The sequence below is a fragment of the Syngnathus scovelli genome, chromosome 8 (assembly GCF_024217435.2).
Source record: "Syngnathus scovelli strain Florida chromosome 8, RoL_Ssco_1.2, whole genome shotgun sequence".
Lineage (NCBI taxonomy): Eukaryota > Metazoa > Chordata > Actinopteri > Syngnathiformes > Syngnathidae > Syngnathus > Syngnathus scovelli.
The window spans coordinates 11,799,711-11,826,693 of NC_090854.1; the positions used below are offsets into that span (position 1 = coordinate 11,799,711).

General features: G+C 39.4%; 1 protein-coding gene across 4 annotated transcripts in view; it reads left to right on the top strand.

The window, feature by feature from the left end:
• Window positions 1–26,983, top strand: part of LOC125973627 (FAST kinase domain-containing protein 5, mitochondrial) — a 133,388-nt gene that overhangs the window by 30,177 nt on the left and 76,228 nt on the right. For 3 of the 4 annotated variants that reach the window (XR_007483243.1, XR_011087236.1, XR_007483244.2), the window contains exons 3-4: window positions 3,276–3,340; window positions 9,379–9,499. The gene's annotated coding sequence lies outside the window, so the exon portion shown is untranslated. The remainder of the gene's footprint in view (window positions 1–3,275; window positions 3,341–9,378; window positions 9,500–26,983) is intronic. The other variant, XR_011087233.1, reaches the window with a different exon arrangement.

Consider the following 26,983-nt stretch of genomic DNA (forward strand, 5'->3'; position numbering starts at 1 on the left):
GATGGAGGGATGCGGCCCCAAGACAACATTCAGCATGCATGCCATTCGTCTGTTTACTCCGCCTCCAGCACATCATCCGGCCTAACGGGCTGGACCCAAACTCCATCATTCCGCTGGCATGTGAAAAAAAAGAATGAATCTTGGGCTACATTTACATTTCATGTTGATGTGTTGTTGGCTTGCCCTCTGTGGCACTGTTATGTGAAGAAGTAGGTTAAAGGGAAATTATCATTTTTGATGGCTTGTAGGATATAAATATTTGGATCTCTTGAGTGCGTGTATAGATTAACAGCAAGGCGCTGATTTCAGCAAAACAAGTCATAAGAGGAATGAAGTGTAATGTTATTTTTAATTCTTGACTAGAATGTACACCGCTAAGTCAGCATCTTTGTTATTGTCATCAAAGTCAAGGGAGGGTTTAATTATTATTCCATCTTTACATTATGGTGCTGAACTTCTCTTTCTTTACACTTGTATGCTAATTAAAGGGCCAGATTTATTTATAATCACTGTGCATGGCATAATCACTGTGCATGGCGAATGATTGACACTTTGTCTGGCAAGCCGTCTGTCTGATGGGTTCTTTTTCTTCAGGCGCGGTGGTTTCTTGCAAAATAAAACCACAACATGAGCCCAGAGAGGGCAGATTTCATTTTTATTATAATCCTTTACTACTCTGAGTCTCAACTGACATTTCCAACATTTTTTAATTGCAAACCACTGTTTTAAGAACATGTAAATCATTAAAACAGTGTGTAAAGACTTCCTTTGTTTCCCTATATGAGAAGCTGATTTTCAATCAAGCCTCCCAGAACAGACTGTTTGACCTCGATTTAACTACAAAAGCAGCAGATACACACACAATATCATTGCCAAAAGGAGCCCTTGCTCTGTATTAACACTTTAAAAATAAAAGACCAAAAACAGTGCCATCTGGTTGGGTACAACCCCCCTCCCCACCCCTCCCCTTGGCCTTTAAGCCATATTTCCTGTTCACTCACTAGACGGACAGGAAATAAGTGTTTACGTCTTTGTTTAGTGTCTCTCAGAGGCTTCCTTGCCACTTAGCATAATCTTCAGCAATTTGGTGTGCATCATCTCCGCGCACACACACATTCAACATATGTAAGGAAAGGGCATACATGCGTGGAAGACAATATGGTGACTAACTGTTACGCTTGGAGGTTAGAAATAACGTACGGCGAGCTGGAATCCCGCCGCCGCCTATCATGGTGTTCTACTTCTGATAGACGCTCCTTACAGATGGCGCACGGAGCACTTTGTCATTTGCACCCAGCTGGAACAAATAAGAGCGTTTGGCATGATAAATCTGCTCCGCTGCTGTCTGGCAACATCTTTAGTGGCCTGCTCTAACAAGCCGTCCTTATGTCCCACAATATGTGCTCGACCTGGGCTTCGACTCCAGCATTATCCCGAGAAAAAAAAAAAATGCTGATGTTGTGCTTTTTTTTTGTTTCCTTTTATTTTATATTGGATTCGGTGTTCTTTGTGTGCAAAGGTTTCTTCACGGGTGTGGTTTAAAGGAAGAACTCGATTGATTTCCAATTGTATTTAAGTTGGACTTGACAGCCCGCGTGCAGCCCGGGGCTTTGTGCTGGTGTGACCGCTGTGGCGCGCCAAGTTGCATGCTCTGTGTCCAACTAAACAATTTATGTGTTCTTCAAATATTTTGAACAGTGGCAGGGAAAAGAAAAATCGGAGGCCTTGTCGGGGCAAGATTTGTGGCATATCTAGTCTGAGCTGTCGCCGTAGATGAGGTCAAATTTTAACGGTCCTTGTCGTTGCTCAGCCAGGAACCAATTTCTCACCATCAAGGATTTGCTACTCAGGTCAAATGACAGTAAAAAAAAAAAAAAAAAAAAAAAGGCTTTCTTTGTCCGCATCTAAAGAGCTGAAGTTTTCACCTATCTTCTCTGAGGCATGACAAAAGAAATATGTTTTAACTTGAAAGACTTGGGGGGGCTAAAAAAATATCAATGACTTTATTGATTAATCTCCTTGCATCACTTTTATAGTCCATTTAAAAAATGTCATACGATTTTGAAGGCCATTGCTACTATCTGATGTTGATGATACGGTAGATAAGCGTAACACTTGACCATCAATCATTCAGGGGATGATTCCTCGCCTAAGAAGAACCATATTGATTTGAAAGCAGCCAGCAAATGACAGCCTTGCTTGTTGAGGTCAAAGCGAGAAGTACACCACCTTCCATGTTCTGCTCCCCCCCGAATCAGAAGGAGCTGCTCAAGTTAAAGGCTCTCATTAAAAAAAAGTAGTTTAAAGATAGACTTTGTGAAGATAGCAGCGGGGAGGAGGTAGAAGGAGGATAAAGTTTCTCCAAGCATGAAAAGCATCTTCCTGTACAAGTAAATGAACAGCAGGCAGCCCCCTAGAACATGCCTACTGAATTATTCCTCATTTCCATTCGGAAAGGATGAAGATTGCATTACTTGGCCATCACTGACATCATCTTTGACCCTCTCCATATGGATCCATATGCTCCTGACTTGTTCACCTCCAAGCAGATGCTGGAAGAGACATCATTGTAGTGCCTTTATATGCCTTGGCCATTCACTGCAGACCAAACACTTAACCTTTAAACCCTTTTTATTCTTGCAATCAAAACCTGATGCAGAAAGCACCTCATTGAGTTTATTTGTTTTTTTAATTCATCATCTTTCTGTTGCTCTTTTGCACGGAATGTTTGTGACATAGTTGAAGTATGACTTTCTTACTTACTGTGCTTTTTCCTGGCGAGCTGAGTAGAAACTTAGTAGTGATAGTCAAACGTAGCGTCGCTACATTTATAGTTTTGCTGTTGTGTATTGAAATCTGACTTGATTATAAATAGAGCTTATTTTACCCAGGATAATTTGTAGATTATTGCTGCTGTTCACTTCTGTTTACTCAGAATTGGTTTGTTGACGTATGGTTTTCACATACATTAACATTGAGAGACAGCATTGAATAACATCATGAGAAGTTGGCGCAATAAATGAGTGAAGCACTTTCTGTTTATAATGTGCAGTTTGCCATTCACATATGCATACTGCATAATATTCATTCATATACACCTGCCAGAAGCATTTCTGCTATCATTCTGCGCCATCTTATTGCCTGGTGTTGTAAATGTGTATATGAATATCAGAGAATTTTGATTGACAGCCATTTGGACACATTTGTGGGGGACTGCTAAAATATGCTGTGATGAAGGCAACAGTGTTTTTATTTTTATTTTTTCTTTCTTTCAGTTCAAGCTCGATGGCACCTTCTATTAGCACTAACCTGAGTGGACACTGCATTTTAACATATAAATGTAAGTAACATATTATATATTTTTATATTTTAGCTTATAAATGTAAGTAAAATATTTTGCTGGTCCCCTAAATTGGACAAGCGCAACTGAAAAATGATGGCTGTTTTAGTGATCTAGATTGTCAAACTGCTCATAGGGAGGAAAGACAATCACTTCGTGCTGTTATGACGCCCTCTGCTGCCCAAGTCTTTTTCTTAATCTAATTCAAATAGTTTGTGCAAATAAAAAATACAGGCAGAAGTTGCAAAAATGCTCACACTCAATCAGCACGTCCATAGATAGGGAAAATATTGCTTCTCCAGGTCTGTTCTCCCTCATTGATGTTAGATGGTGCACCTGTATTCAAATATAGGGAGTGAAAGTAAAAATTGTCTGAAAAAATACTTAAATATAGATACCTGTAAAATCTACTGAACTACAAAATAACAAAATACAATTACTTGTTTCAGGTGTATTCTTGCCACCACTGAGTACATGTTATTTAACCCATTTGTACCAATACATAAATAAGTTAGTAAGTGTATAAATAAAAAATAGGTCATTTATTCTGCTAATGAACAATAAAGCTTTTTCATAACCAGCATATGTCTCAAGGCATAAAAGGCCCTTAGGAGTGAAAACAATCATCTGTGGTGTACGAGCCAGAAAGAAATCACGGAGAAATTACACTGAAATCTGAACCATAACTAACACGAGAAGACCCACAATAACCCATGTTAAATTTTAAATGTACTCTAGTTATTGCCAATGGCTCTCATTTCTCCGTGCACGTGACTCGTGATTTAAAACCATGAATCAAGTCAAGCAGTTGCATATCCAGCCTAAAGATGTCACTGTTGACCTGTAAATCAGAAGTAAAACCTTTATTTTTATTTATTTTTTTTATAACTGCAGCATTCTCCTCCTGTCGCCATTCAACGGGCACACGAAAACAAAGATGCACAGCCAAATTGGATGCAAATCTAATTTTGACAATTGCCGGATGGATGGCACGCATCTTAGTGCCTCAATCTGATCAGCATAATTTAATTTGAATGTTAATTCAAGTTGCAAAGTAGCCCCGATACTTTTTTTATTTCTATTTTTTACAAGTAGTAAACAGCCTTTAGTTGTGTCACAACAACTTTGGCAAGCTTGTCACAGCAGCTTGCTGAGAAGCAATTTGCCAGTGCCAAAGTGGGTCCTGATGTGCATTTATTATTCATGTGTTTTAGGAGCATGATTACACATAGAGGCAAACGATGTCATCGCACTTGCCTGAATGAAAAGAAAAATAATAACCTATACACATTTTTAAATAAATAACGTGTCTGCTGTAAATCGTCACGATTGGGGTGGATCAAATGTCTGAGAGCTGTTGACTGTCTCCCAGCCAGGTGATGGGAGCAAGATAACAAGCAGACATGTTCACTAAGGTCAATTGCTGTGTGCTATCTGTCTGTGTTTGTGTGAAGCCAGATCCTGCACTCTTAATTAAACACCACATTGAGCTTATCTGCCCTTCTCATGCTGACAAGCAAACTAAAGACACATTTTCTTTGGGGCTGCTCTTGAATAAACAAAGCCAACCAACGCCCGGGTACCGAACGGACGCCGAAGCGCCGGAGACGACTGCGAAAAAACCGCAGTGTGCTAATCTGATGCTGGGTGATCTCTGCGGGTTTTATCTTTTGACTTGGGTGACTCAGGAGCTCAGGTAATTACCATGGTCAGAGAGGTCGGAATGAGGAAGTGTGTTGGGAGTTGAAGTTGGTCACGTTTAATCAAAGCGGCGGTCACATGCAGTGCTGTCTTTCCATGGGAAAGCGTGGCGGGGTGCCAATTACTTAGTAGACTCCATATCAGGATAACCACAGCAGTTCCCATTTTTGAAAAAATACTAATTCCAGTCATGTTTGGCGCAAATAATTGTGGCGACATATTAGCAAAAGTTAACTTTTTAATTGCTTGTGTACAACTTGTTGGATCTCCAGTGCCTACCCAGCCATCAAGTGTGAAATTAAACAGCCAAGTAAATATTTTATCTGCCTAATTCTGAAAATGTGTCAGTCACTGAGCTGCTGTGCTCCCCCACGAGAGTGGGGCTAATTTACATAATACCCGCCCCCATGCCGAGTTTCTCCGCCTATGACTTGATAGCTCGGCTGGGTGAAGATCCGAAGACGTTTCATTGTGAAAGAAAAGATTTGCAAGTTTGCCTGGCCATTTGTTGATAGACAGAATTCAATTGGGTCAATCATGCGAACTTACAAAATGACTAAATGGACTTTTGGACAGGAGGCAAACACTGAATATAAAATCTAAACACCCCTATTCAAATATGAGGTTGAAATGACATTAAAAAATAAGATAAATAATTCCAAATCATTTTCCACTACTTATGTGACCTCGAAACTTGTACAACTAAACTGAAAAAAAAATATTTTGAGAGATCAAGCAAAATTAAACAACTATGAGAATAAATTTGCACAAGTGTGCACACCCTCTTATAATGTGATTGGAATTCCTTATCTTCTAACTGAAGGGATGTGGCTGTGTTCAGAATTACCCAATCACGTTCAAGCTTATATGAAATCCACCACCGTTTAAAGTACCTCCGATTAACCCCAAATGAAGTTCAGCTCCTCTAATGTGCTTTTCCTGATATTTTCACAGTCACGTCTTACAGCACAAGGCGTGGTCTGCAGGGAATTTCCACAGCATCAGAGGGATCTCATTGTTCAAAAATATCAGTCAGGAGAAGGGCACAAAGGAATTGCCAAGGCATTAAATATACCGTGGAACACAGTCAAGACAGTCATTGTCAAGTGGAGAAAATATGGCACAATAGTGACACTACCAAGAACGTCTTGTCCCTCTAAAGCTGATGAAAAGAAAAGAAACCTAGCCAGGGAGGCTGCTAACAGCCCGACAGTGACCTCAAGGCAGTCATTTCTAGCATCATCCAATCCCAGCTATATTTTGCCCCCTCCACGCCCTAAATTCCAATTGCATGTGTGGAAAATATGTTTTGGCACGATGAAACCAAGGTTGATTATTTGGGCCATAATTCTGTTTGGTGCAAACAAAACACAGCTCATCGGTAAAAGAACAACATGGCGACAGTGAGGCATGATGGTGGCAGTATTGTGCCTTTGGGGCCTGTTTTACCCTCCTTTGGACCTGAACCTCATTCAAGGCGGAGGAAATTATGAAGAGTTCCAAATACCAAAGACGGCAAGTTCATTTGTTAGAGCGCAATTCATACACTCTAATTTTGCTTTGGCCCACTGCTCTGTATTTGATTAAAAAAAAAAAAAAAGAAAGAAATTGCCTTTCCCCTGCTTATGATGCAGCGTCACTACAGCAGAACAATGAGAACAATGTGATGTCACAAGATAGCTCCAGGCTGCAGCTCTGTGTCGCCCAATTACGGTGACCTGTCAAAACGTGACACCGATGTCGTTACGTGTCGTCGTAATTGTTCTGCAATTAAGATTCACATTGCCGCTTTGATTGTGGAGCGTTGCAGCAGAAAGGGGCTGTTCCGCGCTATTCCCCGCTGAGAGGAGACAAACATGAACTGTCAAAGTGTGTCAGCAGGATACTTGAGCTTTATTTAGCGACGTGACTTTAATCCACCGGGGGGATCGGGAGCAACTTTTTGATTGTTCGCAAGCGTTTAAAAAAAGAAAAAAAAAAAAAAGAGCCTCTCTGATGTTGCCACGGTAACACAAGAGGCTTTAATGACAACCTGTGTTCGGGGTGATCATTTGCAGCTCTCCTCTGCATCTCAGATGGCTTTACACCTTTTCACCATCAGGCATTCATTTGCATGTCAAACTCATTTGTCTTAGGCGCGATAATTAACTTGTGCTCTGATGTATGACAGCCTGCATGTTTGCATGCATGTATCAACAAAACTCTTGTATGTCCTCGTTCCATACCAGTGATGATCCTTTACCTGGCCCCCTCCCCGCCATTTCCAACTGGACTTAAATAAACACACTTATTTTTTTCGGGTTTATCAGACCTTCCACCAGGCAGGCACTTATTGGGATGCCTTCATTTTCCAGCTCCATCTTGTTGCACAGCCCGAGGCAGACTATATTGGCCAGTAGCTTGGCAAGTAGGGCTCGGGTAATAGGTGTACATCGTCAACATATTAATGTCTCCACTCAATTAAGGTTGAAGCTACATGTTGGCCAAATATCATCAGGCTAACAGCTCAGACTTCTTCCATGGGCACCTAATCAATATTTCATCTTGATACGCACAGGAAGAAAAACATATGCTGTTTTATATGTTGTTATAATAACTTTGTTGGAATTTGGAATGAGCATTTTACACATTATTATTTTTTCATATGGGACAATGTGTGGATGTTCCTAACTCCTTTTTCCGTGCCTGTGTTGTTAAGTCAAATCATTGGGCTCAGACGAGTCGTGCCATAACTCGGATATCAAGTTGCTCAAATTCCCATATGAGGTTGCTCCTCTTTAGACGGAAAACAAGCTGACACTGAATCGACAGCGCATCTGCTGATTGGAGCCCAGTCGCTTCCAGACGCTTTTAATCACCCAATCAATTGCACACAATCAACGGAATTGTTAATGACCAATTAATTAAGTGATCAATTACAGTGTCATCACTGTTAAGAATACAGCGGGACCTTCAAAGTCCAACCGAATTCGTAGTTGCAAACTCGAAATAATAGTTGCCTATAGTAAATTACTACATTGGTAATTAAATGTGCTTGTGAATATTTTCATCAGTTCACTCTTAAGGCATTGAATCGATCGCAGCAAAAAAAAAAAATGTTTCGCCTCTCATCCTAGATAGAACAGCTCCAGGCTGAGGGTAGGTGCAGAAATCCAATTATTTATCCTCGAAGTTAGAGGCAGTCATTAGGGGAAAGCCAATCACCGTTGCTTGGGCGGAGTCGGGCTAAGATTCAATTGTTTTCACTTTTAAAAGCTGGAATTGGCCCCAGCTCGCAATTTCCACATCACAATGAGGAACTTCTCTTGTCATAATAGTTTCATGGTCATAAGATCTCGACAAGTTTTGGATACTCATCAGCTCATCCATTGTTTACTTTTCAGCTTGCAAATGAAAATCAAGCAGAAAAAGGTCAAATCTGATTGGCTGCATTTCCTGTCGTGTAATCACGATTCATTAAAAAAAAACACATTTGATGACAAAGCCCGAGCTTCTTACTGATTAAGACAAAGAGAAAAGTCATGTCGGGCATACGTGACATAATCACCCTTTATAGAAAAATATATTTCATAACTACAGTAATAAATTTCATATGCACTTCTTTTGGAGCTCATACTTTTGAGTATGAATAAATGATGAGGTTATTTCCACCTTTTACAAGTACACATGCAAATGGGTGGGAATCTGCATCCAGCTTCAAGTCTCCCCACAGAGACAAATTTTCATTTGAACACATTATCGCCCCCATTAAATCTTGGGGAAATTGGTTAGCGAGCCGCCGACTTTATTTACGGTTACCTCGGGGCGTGTTGGAGCTTGTGCGGTCTCTTAAAATCTCCAACAAAAAAAGTTCACAGTTAGCGACATTAGAGTTATACATGCTTTGCTTTGACTTTTCAGATAATCTTTGGACCTTTTTTAAATTCAGCCTTGCTTGGTGAAAATGCACATACTCGATTTTAGCCCCCGGATATGAGACGTAGTTGTTCTTGTTGATGCATAAAACAAAGTTATTTGAGGTTATTTTTCGCAGTGTAGAAGCTTAAAGGCTTACTGTATCCACATGCGCTGAGATTGTTCGGGCAGTAAAGACTTGGAAGAATGATGGACTTGTGACCATCCGATGGAAAGAAAAAAAATAGACTGATGTGGAGTGACTGATAGAAGGAGAAAGGCAGTAATGATTGTTCATCACAATGAATAACACACTCTCAAATCCGCCATTGCTATTATCAACCTTGATATTGCAGACTTGTATTTTATACTTGGGTCCGGCTGTAAATCTTTTTTTTTTCTCTCTTTCTCTCTCTCTCTCTTTTCCCATCCTTTCTCAACAGCTGTTGCAAGCAGGGCTGATAACAGCACGCCCACGCTGATTAAATTGCAATCGATTGCTGGAAAATGTCAGGAAATGCAAGGATCTGCTGCCATTCGATGTGCATCGGCGGAAAGTTGAAGGTGAGACTGTGTATGTGTGTGTGCTGTGTCACGCAGTGTGAAGAATGACAGAAGGCTTCTGGCTGTTTAATTGGTGTTAACACTTGTGGCGCACAGTTTGCAAGCGCCGTCTCCTCGGCCGTGACCAGTCAATGAGAGTCAAGAGGGTTGAAGGCCTTCATAGGGTACAGAACTAACGGGTTTTGGTAACGGAAGGCATAATTGACACGGAACTACATGCTTTCTTCCGGCCAACTACTCAAAAGGTGATACAGTAAAACCTCCAAAGGTGAATTATTAATATCAAAATGTATGTCATGTGAAGAGAAGGAACTTTTTTTCTAAATTCATTACTATAAGTGAATTAAAATGCAGTAAAACTGCTGACACTTTAGTTTTAGAAGAGTTGAGGAGGCTAGTATGGGCACTTTTTGAAATATGACATAGTCCTTCCGTTTGTGTTTTTTCTTTTTTGATTTTTGGGTTAGCTCTCTTGGACACAAGTTGAACCAACTGAGCCTTTTCATTTATGGCACCCTGTGCACCTGTGGTCTCAAAAAAGTGTTTTTCAGGGTGAAGAATGATTTCTCTCACGTTGCCATAGGGGTGCAAAATATTAATTGTTTAAAAGCAGTCAGCTCACTTCACAGGTTTGAGGCAATTTTTAAATAGATCTCTATTATTAGAATAAGTAGTTGTACAGTGTGCAGTAATTGCCTTAATGATCTGCTTGTTAAAATACATAATTGTCTTTATTAATTGTGTTGCTCATATTTTACTGCCAGACCTTTTCCCATGTCTCGATAATTTATATATTTACTGTTATCCCACATTCACCATCTCTTATGAAATAATGATGATCTTATTAAACGTGTATAGTGAAAGGCACGCTTTGAACTTGCCAAATAGTGATCCGGCCCTAATTGTTAAAAACTACAGCCATTTCTATGCATTTTGTTGTAATTCACTGATTACACGTGTGACTATTTCTCATCTTATTTCAGGTGTTAATAATTCACATTTATGGGCCTGTGAAATCAGTTTAGCGTGATAATTTTTTATCTGTCAAGATGTTAGCTATGCGAAGGATATGCATGTGTTAGGTTGGGTTTTTTTTTTTTGGGTCGAAAATATCAGCTCCAAAGTCCATCCGGTCTATATTTTTGAGTGCATTTGTTATTATGGTTGCTCTGATGACTTTGAACGAGAGGCAGGGTTCAAGGACATAGACAAACAAGCATTCACACTTACATTCACGCCTTTGGATGATTTAAAGTCGTCAGTGACTCGAGCATTCATGCACCGTTTTGGAGTTTGAGCGACAGCCGCGGTACGCAGCGAAAATCCATCCGAGCGTGGGGAGAATTATATCAAAATCCACACAGGATGGCAGAGCACAGTCCAACCCCCAAAACTTCAGAATTGGAGGGAGATATGCTAACCGCTCATGCAGTGTCGTAGATAACAGATGGGACGTTTGTAAAACTTACAACTCTCAAAGGTCTCATATTGGAAATTAATTAAAAGAATAAAATAAAAGTCAAACATAATTATGAATAAAGTGATAACACAAAGTTACTGATGTGAACTTTTATATACAGCATTTTTTACAGAAAACCTGGCAGCAGCCTTGAGATGGATTTGAATAGAAACACCAGACAATAAGTAAAGTGACACGCCAGATGGTGTTTTCTTAGTTGGATATAAAAAGAGTTGGTTTTGACTAATCCACTCGGGAAAGCGTTACTAAATTCCTTTGAGAACAAGTAAGTGAGCTCGGGGTTTACCCGAATAAATGCAATGGTTTACTGGTAAAAACCCGACTAATAACACAACGCCTCAGTGCGATCAATAGCCCCACGAAGCGTCTTTTCTTCTGGATGCGTCGTGGATATAACTCGATAAATACAATCATGCAAAATACCCTCACTGGATCTATTCGTTTATATAACGCTTAGACTCGCGGTGTTTCGTAAATGAGCAAACAGGGAGCCTAAATTGAAATAGTTCTCGCTGCTGACACTTAGTCATGGTCAACCTGCTCACTTTCAAAGACAAGAGAAGACTTTCTCTCGGGGATTTTCTGGAAGGCGACACACGGGGGAGAAAGCCATTAATCAAAGGCACCCTCCGGTCACAAAAGAGCCTCATGGAAAATATCTACAACCTTCTCATTTCGGCTGCTAGATTTCTTGGCAAAGCCTTAAAGTGCAATGTCATGAATGACTGGCCTCCCTCCAAAGCCATTAATGATCCCGCGATTGAACCCCTCGTTTGCGCAATCAACCCCGCCACGTTCAAAATGTCATATCACGTTTGTCAGGAATGGTTATTCTGAAGGTCACATTGTGATCGTGATTCTTCGGGACCGCTGCTTATTGTACGACTAAAAAATGTTCGTTGACGGACAGCGGCTGCTCTCTCAAGTGGACCCCTGAATCGTTTTTTTAAATTTTTTATTTATTTAGGGGGGCTGTCGTGAACATAATCATTTCCCCGAGCGCATGAAATCGTCCAGAAAACAACAGCTGATGGATACGTTATGTTGCAGGCGTTCATTAGTCACTGTCAAAGCAAATATATAAAACACTCAATTCAAGCATGATAAAGCTTGGCCGACGACGTTCGTGCTACAAACAATATATTTCCGTGAGGAATTTGATGTCATCATTTTCACGGCCACGTGCATCTCCTGCCGTCGAAGCCATGTGGAACGCGTTGACTCTGACAAGGGGGTGGAATCGCCAAAATCTTTTTAGAGATAAAAACAGGACACAGGACTGCCGCTTGCTGTCTTTTTGTTTATTTAATTGGAATTCCTCTTCTGACAGCGGCATAATGAATCATACAGACAACACAAATAATTTGTGATTCACTATAAAACTTAACAACTGCAATAACATTTTAACTATCTTGCAATGTCCATCAACTGAATTGCTCATTCTTTAATTTTTTTTCCCCGGTTACGTTGGCGTGGCCAATTGTTGCTCGACAAATCACAGAGCTCAAACATAAGTCAAGTGCAGGTAAATTATGCGTATGCCATGCTCACTTCCAGTCAGGCAGAAACTAAAGAAACTTTCTGTCGGTTTGCGACATTCCCAACACACGCTTAATTTGAAGTGTGTACCAATATTTGACCACATGACACACGATATACTCAGTTACCGCTTTACTTACCGGTTTTCATTTAAGCGTGTATTAAATCGAGTAACTGGGCAAAAACCCGGCCGAGTGACAGCTTCTATCTCGAATAACCCGCACGTTCGCTCGTGAGTCAAGACGCCACTCTTCTGTATTGCATGAGCATAATGCACTTATCTTCAACAAGCATCTAAAATTAACCTTGGGCTAATGTGTCATCAAATTGAAAGACATTACTTGATTAATGTAGCAGCCATTTCCATTATACTACATTTATAAACCAATTAAAACAATCAAGCTATACAATGGCCATGCCTGTTAAACATGCATCAAGGATTTTTTAAATTTTTACTAATACACATTAATTTTGCATTTCAATCCATACTCTGTATTAAATATTTAATACATATTGTGATAAGAAAAAACATCCTTGATTTCCCCATGCAGTGTGTAGTCACTGGCCAATGAATACAATTGAGTGCAACCAGAACAGCAAATAATGATTGAGGAATTGCAGCCCATGTCGATGATAAAAGAATGTGGATTTCCCAAAGGGTCTCATTTGTTTAGAGAAAGAAGATAGAAATACATGTTGAATGGCTACTGTGTGAATACTAAATAAATGGCATTATTTGGTGAAAGCGTCTATGTTGAAGCTGTAAGTTGACACTAGTTGCATCTTGATTGTTTCATTTGAAATCATTTGTGGCTGTGCATAGAGGCGAAAATCACACCCACCAAAAAATTCAAGCCATAGTTTTTCTACCTTGCTGTAAATGAGAAAATATTCAAATTTGTATGTTTGTATTTAACTAAAAAAAAGTGTGTTTTAAAGTTGAAAGACAAACAAACGTCATTCACAGGGCACAAAGTGTTTAGGCAAACAATCATTTACACTCACATTCGCACCCATGTATTTTTAATGAATCGAGCATGCATGTTTTTGGAATGTGGGCAAACGACATCACACAAGCGTGGTGGGAATACTCAAGAACAGGAGCACCTGAGCTGAGAATCAAACACAGAACATCTGGACTGTGAAACAGATGTACTAATTACAACTTTAGCAAGCTGCCCCATTAAGAATCTTGCATTATTCAATGAGAAGATAGGGAAAATGTCTAAAATTGCACCCTATTAACGATGTGATCTACCAGTATTTAAAGATCTTATTAAATGAACTCTGAGATTTCTGTGGAGATAAATAAGAAAGCTTCCCTACATTTTGGGACATGGTTAAAACGCAGAATTACGTTAACTACCGTATTTTCCGGACTATAAGGCGCACCTATAGACCTAAAATGTTATCAAAAGCTGACAGTGCTCCTTATAGTCCAGTGCGCCTTATATATGGACCAAATTCCTAAATATAAACTGGCCCGAAGCATTGTGTCATGAAATCAATCAAAAGTGGCCCGCTGAAGACTATGAATCATGAATCAAAAAGACTATGGATCATTCTTTTGTGATTATAAAGTAATTTGTTGTGTCTGAAGTTGAAATAAAAAAGATAAAATGGAGAATGATTTGATTTGGATTTAAAAATCTGACATGATGCATTAATGGTGCGCCTTATAGTCCGGTGCGCCTTGTATAAGGACAAAGTTTTAAAATGGGCCATTCATTGAAGGTGAGCCTTATGGTCCGGTGCGCCTTATAGTCCGGAAAATACGGTAGCTAGCTTCCTTGAATATTGCAGAATTGTGAATGTTTTAGCGAGAAAAAAAGAGCTTGAACATTTTTTAACACTTGTCCTTTTTTTAATCATTCCAATTTGGCAGGATTCATAACAACACTCCTCTGTGATGTGCCATATTTACAAGATATATTTATTCTCATTTTCAAAGCCTTTGATGGATTTTCCTCTGTGTGCTCAGTAACATTCTTAGAAAATGCAAGATAGTAAGTACAACATTCATAATGGCAGTAAACATCAAACATGTTTTATATTTACTGAAGTGAGCATTAGTTGCTGTGAATTTTTTGTGTTCCTTTACACATTTTGCTGGGTGACCTTTGCTCAAGGGCATTGGCACTGCCTCATACCATGTCAGTCACTATAGCCTCTGGCATTGTTTTCTTTTTCCTTGCTTGCCACTGACAGTCAAGATGGTCTTTCTTGGCTGGCGTTGCTCCACGGCAGGCACACATCACCCTTCTCACAGACAAAAAAAACAAAAAAAAAACTCAGACGAGATGAGATGAAACATCGTAGGGCTGCACTTCTTTTCTCAATGTGACATGAACATTTTGCTCTCAACAGAACAAACATAGCGGACATGCCAAAGACTGTCTGGCTCCTTGAGTTTATGACACAACAACCTTCTTTTTCTATCTTGCTAGCATATTTTCTGTAGCGATTGTCCTCGTGAGGATAACGGCTGAGTTGGAGCCTATCACAGCTGACCTTGGCCAAGAGGCAAGGCGCAAGGGCTATAGACATTTACACTCAGATGCACACAATAGACAATAAAAGACAATGTGTTGTCTTCAATGAACCCAGACAATATACACGCTGAACTGGTCGGCAGTCAATTACATGGACTGTAAAACCGACGTAAGCACACGCAGAACATGCTAACTCCACACAAGGGGTGTTCAAGTTGAGATTCAACTGTGAGGCTGACATGCTATGCACAAACCCCGCTGTGCTGCCAACCACGTGACGCCCTAAAACTATTTGGAAATAATTAATTGATTTAACAGCTAAAACCTTGCCTGAGGACCACGCTATGCGAGGGCCGCTTGTTAGCGCTTATTAGTTTTAAGTGTTTCCCAGCATTGATTAAGCCATAGCACTTTTTTTTTTTTTTAATTATAAACATTTTAGTACTCACCACCAAATCAAAATGTCACAAAACTTGAGTCTTGAGTTTGGGTGCAGTTGATTTAGCTAATACATTTATTTTATTTATGTAGGCTAAACTGATGAGTCCACTATTGTTTTATTGCCCCGTTAAATGCAACACGTGAGGAACAAGCTTGCTCGTCACCAAAAACTTCTAATTGAAGTTTGGACATAAGACGTCACAATTTTTAACCAATGCGTCGCTCTTTCAATTATTTGACGATGCCGTTGCGTGAGACATTTTCCGATCAGGCAAGGCAGACTTAAGGCTATTCTCCGGAAACCGCGATGCATTTTTCATACAAAAATGTACCACGAAATCAGACAGCATGAACCCACAGTATTTTCAGCTGTAGAAAAGTGAGGGGTAATCACAGGTCACGGATGGCCAGCTCAGTTTTTAGGCGTACTTATCTGAGGCTGCGGTATTTGTTTAGGGCCGACAAAGGCGGCTGTCTTCTCCTCTTGTTAAAAGGGATCATCCGATGACGAGGCAGCGAGAGGCGAGGCTATAAATTTGATGGGGAATACAGGAAAGAGAAACTCTTATCGTGTAACTGCTTTCCACAAAGGTCATAAAAGACACCCCGCAGGCATCAATGTGCTGTGGAAGCTCTGGCCAGCAGATGAGGACTTGTTTGCGCAAGTGCTAACACGTGCATTTTATGCAAAAGTGCCTTGAGATAATGGTCTTAAAATGTGTGTGTGTGTGATTGTATGCAGTGTTGCCGCACACAATCCAATGGTACAACAATCGGAGTATATAATGTCCTTCAGCGTTGCATTTTATTTCCCCTCAGCCAAGGTGGAAGCATATATTGCTGTCCCTGCATGAACCCTCCACCAGAGTTTTATTCAGGTATCACTTTCTGCAAATGTCATTTTTCTGTTCCCCCTGTCTCCTTTTACATATCAATGGTGGTAGCTGACCAAAGAAAGTGAATAGCACTTATAGAGAGAGAGAGGATCTACCGTTGTGCACAGCACAAGTCGCTGTAATTGGGCTCACCACAATTTTGAAAATCACAACACCCCACCGAAAAAAATTTCCTTTTTGTGTGGTAAAAGTTTTTTTTCCTTCTGGTAGAACAAAAACCATATGGCTTGTGCAGCTTCTTCTGTCATACGCCACATGAAATCAAGCATAAGCATCTCTATAGAGCGTAATATTTTCTCATGAACCAATTGAACAGTAATTAAAAATGAAAGTTTTTCAGAATAAGCGTTTTTAAAAATACACAAAGGAAAGTCTTTTTGGGGACAGTGTTAAAAGGCCACTGGAAGTGCAGTAGTTCATGTCCCTTCTGCTCACCATTTCTTCGCTGTAGATTTTCTTGACCACAAGTGTTATTATATTTTTGCAGTAAGAAAGTGGTATCAAAGGGAGAAAAAAAAAAATTCAACTATTCAAATGCGGCTATAATCAGCTTTACTTGAGAGGACCAAGGGAAGTATCAGACACGACAGAGGAGTCATTATAACGGATTGGCGAGGAAAGATGACGAGAGCCCGAGCAATCAGTCCATCCTCTGGTGCAAGAACCAAATCCCCAAAGGAAACTCGGTGCAAACATTCGATTTGTTCACGGGCGCCTCTAAGTGAGTCTGACTTCTGGTGTGTCCTACCTCTTGGTGCACATCGAGCTGCAAACAATCAAAAGCAACTCCCGATTTGCAGCTTTCCTGCCACGTCTGTCATCATTTGCCTCCATCTTGACAGTCGTCATGGTTTAATCGTGTTAAATGAGATGATAAAGATAATTGTATATTCATTTGGTTTGATTTGGGCATAATCAGCGCCTTGATTTGTTTGTTTGGATCAGCTGGATAGATCGCTCAGATGTTGCATGATGGGCGGTATCATCAGCAATGGTACCATGTCACATCATTCAGACAAAATCTATATGTATATTATGTATTATATGTGTATATATATATATATATATATATATATATATATATATATATATATATATATATATATATATATATATTTACACAAGTAAAGCATGCCATTTTTCACATGCGTGCGCAGTTTTTAGCTTTTGCATCAGAGAAAGACGAGCAGGAAGCACAGGAACACACACACGCACACACACACGCACACACAGATTTTTCTCTTTTCAGAAGCTCTATTAAAACCTTTAAAAATCAAGTGTAAAATAATTGACCCTGGGGAAGTACTAATCTTATCTCATTTGCTAGCATATAATATCCTGACTGATTCCACTTATAATGTGTTTTTTGGGTTACATGTTGTGTCCTTTGAGAGCTGAAATGACAGGAAGGATTGCATCATTTAATACGAGTGAAGACTTTATTTTTTCTCCTTTAAGTGCTCATGGAACCAGAACCTAATTTGCATCTGCAGTCAATGGAATTGGTTGGGACATTTACAGGGAGCCCCTGCAGCACATGTGAATATTCCCAAAGATTATAAGATTGTGTTTGGCTTTTGTTCATAATGTTTCCGTGTTTGTTCAGGGCAGAGGGGGTGGCGCAAAGTGAGCCGCGCTTGCGGCTCGGGGGTCAATATTGCAAATAGTGTCTCAAGTTGAAGTCAAACAGTTTTGATCCCCAGCTGATCGAAACGTTTACTCATCCAAATGTATTTTCACTTATTGCCTGAGGGAACACAGATCCCCATCCACTAGCAATGGCGTTTTTATAGGGGAAAATAATCATCGCAATGATTTTTCTTTTGTAATTCAATTTTCTCTTTTATGGTCTACGTTATACATAGCATCTATAATTTACTACAACGTTTCAACAATGACAAACAAATTGTTCCTAAGATGCAGCAATGAGGAGTGGCTCAGAGATAGTCAAGCTTAGATGGATATTTTACATGAGCCACTTGTTGCTAGGCAGAATTTGTAATCGTTTGTGCCAAATAGACTGACGGAAAATTGGCAAATACAAGCTGATTGTCAAACAGGTCTGAACAGCAATATGGGAAAACAAGAAACAATTGTCACATACAAACCACGCCCACTACAGTTTGAAAATTAGACAGACACACAATAAGCAATAAAAAAAAAATCTGTGCCATTATCTTAAGTAGATTTTAGTCTGAGGAATTGATTGACACACAATTATCATTATAACTGTGAAATTTGTGTTTGATGATGTGCTGTCCGAATATTTGGCCAAATGGTTCAATAAATGTTGGGAAACACCGGCTAATTTAATTTATTTATTTTACGAGTGTTGTTAGCCATGTATTATTATTATTTTTACTTCATTTATTTGTTAATTTAATCTACTCTGTCTTTTTCAGTTTAAGAACTTCATTTCAGTTTTTCTTCATTGTTTACGGGACTTGCTTCAACTAACTTTTACAAATGTACATCATCTTTCTACGTCCTCCCCCAAAGCACCGAGCAGCAGATTGGTGAAAGGTTTTTAGATGTACGGTATGCCTCTTCTCACACCCACCGTTATGAAGGAAAATCAATATTCTTCCAAAAAGCAGAAAATAACGAACATTGTGTTCTTTGTATTTTAGTTCATGTTTTTATTCAATTCGAAGGACATATTTTTATGTCTTTTCGGAAGCCAGACATTCAATCCCAGGTCTGTGTTTAGCCTGTATATTGAGAAATATATATTTTCTGGTGATATGGTAAAGGAGGGTCTGAAAATTTCTGGCACTGAATGAATTTTAAAATTCTAGTACTGCTTGCATTGTTACTCTCAAATAAAGACAGACGGGAATTTTTGTTGACTTCATCCTTTAGGAGCGCAAAGAAACTCAAGAGTTTGAATGTACTATATCACTTTTTGACGTTAAGCTAAAATTGTTTTCCCCACCTTGATTGATAGAAACAAAGTTAGTCATCAGATCTGGCAAAACTTTAGAAAAAAAATGATAGAGTTAATTTTCATTTTCTAAATTGCTTTCTGAAACAAGTAGAATTTTCCTTGGAACTGAACGTAAACATGCACTTGTTGCTTTTGGAAAAAATTCATACTCGGCTATTGACTCGAGATGATAAATCCGCAAATGTCATACTGCCCAAAACCGGAATTGGCTGAGCTATTATGCCGCAATAGATGTGATGTCATGCAAAGGGGCCATTAGGCTACTGCTCTGTGTTGAATATAAAACGCATATTAACAAAGCCAAATTTCACTCGTACACTCCGCCGTGCACCCGGAGATCATAAACGAGAACCTTAGATCCCAGTAACAAGCCTTGTCTATCACTTTATTTAAACGCGTTTTGTCACTTTGCTACAGCGCCCCTGCTGACATTGAATTAATATTCATCTCCACCTTGAGACCTTTGCAAAACTTCTCATCAACACTGCCGCAGCGGCCGGCATGCACTGAGAATTCTCACTTTAATTATGGGCTCTTATTATCATTGCACAATGACCACAGAGGTCGATAATTCTTTGCTAAATTGACCCTCAGAGTGTTTTTTTTCTTTCACCCGCCTGGTTTAAATAAAACATTTTTCCATGCTTATAGAAGAGGAATATAAAGATCGCAATCGCAGAGCCGTGAATGAACAGCCGAGCGTAAACGCAAAGACCGCAGTTGTAAATAATAAAAAAGATTTCAAGCGCACAAATGAGTATATCAGGAAAAAAGAAGACATACTGTATATTTCTCATTTCAGACAAAGACAGATTGAGAAGAGAGATATTCTAACATTGCATGCAATTATATTCCAAACCATGCATGAGCAGAAACGGGGTGATTTCCCAGGGGGGGTTGTGCTAATCCATTCAAGTACCATGGCACCTTTTCATGCACTTCTTTAAACAAATGATATTTTTAGCCCGCTGTAAGGTCACGCTATTTACATGCAATTCCGCAGCTTCCAAGACTATTAAAGGTGGCAAGGCCTTCTTCAAACATTACACAGTGTTCTGGATCCCAATTTACACCTTAACTAGGTCTTAAGAATGAGTCAGATTCTTCCCTCTTTCTCTCTTTGTGATTGTGTGTGTTCATGTTCATGTGTGTCTTTATGTGTGTGTTTGTGAGGCAAAGAGCAGCTCTTTGTATGCTCTCATTTGCAACCCGGCAACACGTCCGCCATGCTCCAACGTCAGCATGCATCAGTTAATGTCTCGACGTGTTCTTTCATGGGAAATTTGAAAAAAAGCAGAGATGGACTTATGAATAATCTGATTTTCTTTCTTCTTTGTCATTGCTTCACTAACCCAGCGTAAAGCAAGGCAATCGGAAGCAGGGATGAACAGTGACAGTATACGTATATATCGGTGTCTCTGATGGTGTCTTAATCTTAGATTTACAACTAGTGACTGTCAAGTGACTCATGTCCCGACTTCTCTCGTTTACCTTCTTTTAGAAGAGATATTTTGGATGAAGGATTTTCCGACCTATCACTCCCAGTAGGGTAGCTCTAAGGCAAAAATGTGCGCTCCCTCTAAAGGGCAGAGGTGCTGTCAGACAAAAAAAATGCCTTTGGCCTTCCTTCTAACCTGTCCGCTGTACACTGTGGATTTTCCTGCACATTTTTACCATATTTTTCTAAAAGAGAGTTTCTGGCCTTTTTGCTGGTATGGCTATACTAACAAATCAAAGAAAAGTTTTTATTTTTTCCAACCAATGTTAAGACTTCAAAAAAGAGCTTTGAGCATGAGCGATTTATCGACGTGGAACTCTTGAGTTTCCGCAGCTAGTGGAAACATCCCGGGCCCTTTTTTGCACAGCATCACTTTATTGAGGTGAAGTCTTCTAGTCTAGTCTTCAATCTTCTGTTCTCAATAAACCATTTACACTAATTGACAATTTAGGATCTTTACCAAACCCAGAACTTTAGATTCGTGATGCGGATGTTCATAATATAACTTTTTCAAGTAACACACAAAAAAATGTCTTGTTTTGGTTTAATGCTCAGCAGTCCAACTGAATTCTCACGAGAACAAGCTGGGACTGTGAATCAAAAGCAATTAGCACGCGTTTACCTCCATCGACGAACCGGCGAATTAGCTCTTTTGCCAGCGTGTGCCTTTGTGCGTCTGTCATTTGGAGCTGTACTATAATCAAACGTATAGACGCGTACACTCGAGGCAAGGTGAAGAGGCGTGCTGGGATATTTACCCAACGTGCATTGCGTTATGGTTAACCTACTTTCTCTTATTCAAAAGAGGGGGAGCCAGGAGCTGGCAGCTGCTCCTCATACTTTTATGCCAACTGAGTGTTCTTTGAATGTGGCTCAAACACCATAGGTGGATACGGAGATTCTCTAATGCTTTATTTAGAGCTGCTTGAGCTTCATCAACGTCTCAAATAATCTTGCTAACCTGAAATTATTACACTTCTGAAGGTGTGTGGTCTCCATGGTCACAGTTTTAGGTCGTCCCTATTAGATCCAATGCAAAATAGAATATTGCCCAGTGCTCACTTAGGCAACTTTATAGATATCATACATGCTAACAGCTAACACCACTAATGATAATATCCTTTATAAATGTTAGTTTTCTTTTGCGTTATTATATTTTTATTATTTGGCAATAAATTTAACATTTACTTCTTTTTTTATTATTTGGCAATAAATATAATATTTACTTCATCACTTTTCGTTATATTTACAATCAATACATAATAATAATTTCAACAATCTTTGCACAATTATGATCATTTTAATGGCTGACGCCCAAGGATAGAGCTTTGGTACTGGATGCCGTTTAGCTGCTGCAAGTGTACCTAATGAACTGGCCGGTAACTGTATATCAAGGACAGCTTTCTCGGTCAAACTTCGTTAAAAATGCATCCTCCTAAATAATAATTAATTAATGGACTGAGCTCGTGGTGCCCATTTATATTCTCTTTTTTTACAGGCAGTAAAATGCCCGCACAAAAGAAGAACAACAACAACAACAAAATAAACAATCTATAAAGGCATTTAAAAAGATGAATTAAATAAATTCTTGTCAACAAAAGAAAAGTGGTTTGGATAACGACAGAGCGGAATTGTTTGATGTTCACTTAAAATAATAATTACCGTTTGCAGTGATAACACAAATGACACGTCAACACCTGTCGTTTTTATTATTAGCGGTCCCCCTCATGCGGTGGGGCTGCTGTGACATCCCCCACGTAAGCAATCATTAAGGAGATGTTTTAATCAGCCGAAAGACACGAGAGCAGCTATGCACGCATGCATCATTTATGCTCGCTTTACTGCTGGGGAACCGTGCTGCAGAACTTAACTAAAAAATAAATAGCATGGTGTTTTCTTTTGGGCTTCAGTCTCTGACAACATCGCTCAGAGAAACAATGCTCTTTAATAATTGACCAGCCGAGAGTTTTTTTTTTTTTCTCTCATCACTGCAGTGCTGCACCATTTGTTCCCCCCAAATGTTGATGCGGGCAATGAATTGAGATGGACGCACACTTCCCAAGGAATGGAAACAACACTTTGAGGGCATTCTTACATATATGATGAATGTCTTTGGAAGAGCTTGTCTGACATTTCAAAAGTGATTCACCAAGTGCTTTTATATCAATAGTTTGCTTCCTCTGGTCTCAATCAGTTGAAAGGGTTTGTAAACAATGTCTGTGTGTGTTTGTATGTGTGTGAGAATTTTTCACTCGTACAAAAATGTCACCATAAACCGATATCAGTCTCTTCTCAAGAGTGTAAACATTAGCAAGGTTTGCTGAACAGACTAGCAAGTGATTAGTCAATAAAGCGGCGCTAATTAACACCAAAGTCTGTTGATAACTTTAATATTTATCCGGACAATCAAGCATGATATAAGCAAACATGCGTTATATTGAATTGGAATTTTTGAAGCCCCTTCCCCACTGAGGGGTAAACATTTTCCACAGCTGGTAAAAAAATAAAAAATACACGTTCAGATTCGGTTTGTCCAAAGTCGCAAATTTTCGCCAAACGTTCTTTTGCCAAACGTTTAAATCATCCAAAACTGCACCGGTTATTTTTTGCGTTTTAACCTTGAGTTGCAAACTTTCCTCTCTCTCTTTCTCGCCCCATAAGTTTTCCAGCTTGTTTGTGACACGGAGACAAAGCGCTTAAAAGGTGACACTTTTGGAGACCCGAGATATTTAAACATGACAGAATGTCTTAGCGTCTCCGCTTTATGCATCTAATGGCCCACTTTGTCTGAGGGAAATAGGCAAGCGGTGGACTATTTTTGCCCAATTCAAAGGCAAGGAAAGTGTGTCATGACCCAGTAGCACATGATAAAAAAGCGGATGAAACTTGTGTGAAGTCCTGCCGCCTCGGCCCCCTTCAACGCTGTAAACATTATTCATGATCGACAGATTGGCATGCATCTGAACCCCTCCCAGAGGAGAGCCACTTTTGAACGAGAAATCTAAATAAAATGCGTGTGTAGTTTGGGAGCTTTTTGTTCGACGGGAGTCAATAAAAGGATTGTTAACTGCCGAGGGTTTAGAGTGACGACCGAGTGTCAGACTCCACCAAGAATAGTTGCAGGACAATGTGAAAAAAATTGAATCAAACTGTCTGGCCTGTCAGAGTGTTCAAAGTGGAAATACGCTTAGCGGCCACCCGGAGCGCCATCACAAACGTCGCTGTAACAAAGACAATCGCGGCCACTTTTGATTGACACTCTTGAGTCATTTCATTTATGTTATGAAAATGACTTTTTGACAGTTGATGAGGGTTAAAACCGAAACACACTAAGTAAGGCTTTGAATCCTGCTCGTCAGTTAGCAGGATTACTCAATTTCATTGGAGATTTTCATTGGGGAAAGTTCATATATGCACAAAAATTGGTCAGCAAATAGCAAACGAGAAGACTTTCCAGGGTTAATTTACCTGAAAATACTGCTACATATGCTTGAATACTGATTTTTATCTTTAGTGAAGAAGCATGTGGCTTATTGCCCAATGCTGTGTTCCAAGTAACTATAATGAGCAGCTGCCGTCTTAGTCAGGAGACCTTGTGCGCTGCATTAGATTTTTGCGGCAACATCCCTTTGGTAACAAGAATGTATTTACTTTTTTCACAACAAATGGTAGAGGCGTGTGACTATTACTTATGTCGTTTTCCAAGAGCCAGTTGTCTGAGAACTAACAGACAAACAAAATATCTCGCTCCATATTTCGTAACTTTTGTCAGATGAATTTATCTTGTTTGCAGCTTCCTCTCCCATTCCAAAAATATGCTTATTAGGTAAATTAAAGATTTGAAAAATTCTAACAATAACCTTAAATTTTTCCCCTCAATATTGTCATTTAGTATGCTTTGTTCCCAATGTCCCTTTCCTAGTTTAACAAATGCAAGGAATTAATGAATCTTAATTCAGTTTCATTCGTGAAATCAAATGACGCAATATCCAACCACATACAAACAAATTTATCCTCTTACTACGTGACCGCTGACAACTTTTCCAAATCATTTGACCCAAGGATGCATTTTAATTGTTCACTACTCAAGTAGCACACGGCGACTATATTTTTTTTACTACGTGAGATGAAAAAGAACGTTACATAATCACCTCAAGGTCTAGTGAGACAGAACAATCACTGAAAATTACACGCACCCAGCACGGCACTGTGCAGCAGGCTTTTAGCGCAACCTGCTCGGCAGCCTTGCAATCTGCTCCCAATGACTAGACAAATTACAGCATTTCTATTAGCAAATTTTGTCATGTCACAATTATATTGCAAATAGAATAAATTGACCAGTTCTAGTACATAGGTTTGACTGTGTTCAAATGAGTGCTTCCTGTTTATTTTTTGTTGATGGTGTCATTTGTCTAGAAAATTATGGGTTTGCTAAAGACAACAAAACAATAAAATAAATGTACACCAACTTACAACAAACAACTTTATTCAAAATGTTTTAGTCCATCACAGAAAAGATGTGAATTACAAATTACAAACCAAATTTTCGGAAATAGAAAATATTGCCACCTACTGTAGTGGTTGTGCAATTACACTTGCCACTTTTTGACTGAACTCAAATAAAAAACAGATGAGTAACAATTGCCGATACACATTCAGCTGTGTTAACAGTACACAGTTAAAAGTACAAAATGAAAAAACTCGCTACAGTAGACCAAGACATACTTCCAAATGCTGACAAGGGCCATGTTGCTGATGTCAGTCATTAGGCCACGCCCCTTAAAAGGCACACAATTTAGCCACTGTAATTTCCTGCTTGTCCAGGTATACAGTAATCCGACTTTATAAGATCGGTTTATTTCTTTACATTCATTTGATCATATTATATACAATACAATGCAAATTAAACAATACAAGCTCTATTTAAAAAAATAAACTTGTCTATCAAGATACCTGCGACGTTAGTTTTTTGACACTTTGGTCAAGTACTACTACGGAGTGCCTCTGAATTAAATTGGCAGCTATTACATTGGTTTTCATTAGACAGGTGTATCAAATGAAGTGAGGTCGGTTAAAAAAAGCATTATACTCCCCAGCAGCTTTGAATCCAAACTGCACATTATCAAATAGAAATACATTGTCTCCATGTCACTGAGTTTGTTAATTCAGTTCAACAGCAATCTCTATTGTGCATCTCTTACAATTAGCTTTGTGAAACTCTGCTAACAATTGAACGTAATAGACAGATAGAAGCTAGTGAGAATGTTGGCCGGGAGCTGGAAAGCCGCCCACCGTTCCACCGTGTCACTAATGGTGTTTGCGTGCTGTGATCACAACTGTGATGAATTAAAGGCAAGGGTCACATTTTGTGCACTGCATGTAAATGGATTGAAGGAAAATGGACACATCTTAACTTTAGCTTAAAATATTTAAATAATTAAATCGGAGCGGTTGCCTCAAAAACGTGACATTGAAACCATTTTGTAAGTTTCACCTGCCGGGTTGGAAACGAACGCGGTGTATTCAAACGGGGAGCTTCCAATTTTAACTTGCTTCTGAGTAATGTTGAAATAATCAAAGAAAGAAATTGATACAAATTTGGACTATGTGAGACATCACCAAAATGAGCAAGAATTTAGCTGGAGCCAAGTGAGCATCTAAAGTAGGAACTCTTTTTTTTTTTTTTGTGGCAGATTTATCCCGCCACATGGTAGATTCTGGACGTTTTACTAGGCAATCGCGCCACATGGTAGATTCTAGACGTTTTACACAGCCAGGCTTTGACCTTGGACTTTAAAGTGGTCTTTGTTGTGTCTGTTCTGCATAGCCTTGAATGCGAAAGCGTGTGAGTAGATTCTCCGAGTTGACACTGACTGAATGCGCTCCACGACGTTATTTTATTTACCTAGCGATTGAATAAACATTCATATATTGTCACGGGAAAAAATAAAGCTGCTCATTCATAACATTTAATGTGAACACATGGTACATGCACTCTTGCCCAGATTGCTACGTATCACAGCAATAGTAATTAAAGGCATGCTCACGTACCCCATAATGCCAGAGCGACGCTGTCACAAATGCAAATAGTAAATAGTTGTTCGCTAATGCAAAAAGCGAATAAGCTAAGCTATCGATTTTATCAATCCTCAGTTATGCGATATTACAGTATGTCCTCTTCTACATGGTAA